Source organism: Buceros rhinoceros, unplaced genomic scaffold (assembly GCF_000710305.1).
Source record: "Buceros rhinoceros silvestris isolate BGI_N320 unplaced genomic scaffold, ASM71030v1 scaffold14523, whole genome shotgun sequence".
Lineage (NCBI taxonomy): Eukaryota > Metazoa > Chordata > Aves > Bucerotiformes > Bucerotidae > Buceros > Buceros rhinoceros.
In genome coordinates, this window is record NW_010401895.1 from 1 (window position 1) to 1,432 (window position 1,432).

General features: G+C 52.0%; 1 protein-coding gene across 1 annotated transcript in view; it reads left to right on the forward strand.

The window, feature by feature from the left end:
* The first annotated feature begins 791 nt into the window (after window positions 1-791).
* PNRC2 (proline-rich nuclear receptor coactivator 2) overlaps window positions 792-1,432 on the forward strand; it is a 1,613-nt gene continuing 972 nt past the window's right edge. Inside the window, exon 1 of the mRNA XM_010132443.1 lies at window positions 792-996. The gene's annotated coding sequence lies outside the window, so the exon portion shown is untranslated. The remainder of the gene's footprint in view (window positions 997-1,432) is intronic.

Consider the following 1,432-nt stretch of genomic DNA (forward strand, 5'->3'; position numbering starts at 1 on the left):
GGCCCCGCGTTTCGGTCGCACCGAGGCGACAGCTGGAGCGGAGAGGAGCGGCTCCTCGGGGAGAGGCGGCCGGGGGGTGCTGGTGACTCCTCAGCGACACATCGGTTAGGGGGAGGCGAACAGACTGGAGCGCCTTAAGATGAAAATGTTGAAAGGTGTCAGGAGAGGGTGAGCCATGGGCGAAGCAGGAAATTGCTGTAAGAGTTAATAACCAGTTGCTTTGCCACCGAAGGTGGAAAACCCCAGCTGACAGGAATGGAGCGCCGTAGTAACAGCTGCGGGAGGGCTTGGGGGTGCGAGAGGTTTCACGGGAAGGGCTGGGACACTCGGGGGCAGTTTCGGTGGGCAGCAGCTCAGGGCGGTGCTTTCCGCTGCCGGTACCACAGCGCCGGGAGGGCCAGCTCTCAGCCGTGGGTGGTTTTCAGGGAGGGTTTCTCTGTACATTGAAGCGCTAGTTCCTAAGAGTTCATCCTAAAGTGTTTTTCATTGTATTTGACTATTTTCCCCTATTTTAAAATAAAAAGAATCTTGTTTGCCTGTTAATAATTACTAAGATACATAAGAGAGCGAGCGTGGTAAAAATGCAGTTCTTTGTGAAGTGCTAAGTATTTAAATAGAGTAAGATAAATACTATGTGTCTTTTGGGTTGGGTTTTTTAAGTATATTGTAATCTTTAACAAACGAGAGACGCAACTGACTTTATGAATTCTCTGCGATTTCTCCCCCCCCCTCCAAATTCTGAAGGGAAACAATCGTTTGCTTAACCCGAATTCCCATTCTCGTTTGTGCAGTGGGACTTCTCCCTTGGAGCTGCTGTGCCGAGAATCCGATGTTGGGCTCGGCTGCCTGGCTGAAATCCGCCGATCAGCCCATGAACACTTCTGTTCGTAGCCAAAGGCAGGAGTCCGGCAAAAGGCAGCACCTACTCTTCCAGGCTTGGAAGCAAGAAAGGGGGCACGAGTTGGAGAGCGTGGGATCGGAGAAGAGAACCGAAAGGTAACGAAGGTGCCAAGCACCCTGTGATAGTATCTGGCAGTTCAGTTACAAACGGCCGCTTTCCCTTTGAGGTTGTTTTCAGTTCCCTTTGGGTTTATCAGAGGAATTCTTGGAATTACCAGGACTTGGGGAGTGGCTTTATCAGTGCAGACTTGGCCCAGATCTTTAGCTGTAACAAGCTTGGTTTAAATGTCTTCAGGATTAAACACCAGCACCTTCCTTTGGCACTGCAGTGCGGGAGCAACTTGTCTTTCAGAGTCTTCCGGTATTGCCTTGTGCTGAGGAGAGAAGGGGTGTGTTTAGCAGTTTGGCTGCCTGGAGGACCAGCAGTTTGCTAACTAGGTAGCCAAAACTGGGAGGGCTGGTGAGGGGCCTGGGGCACAGCTCCAGCGGGAGGGGCTGGTCCGTGACTCCGCCCTCCGCAGCAGACCAGATT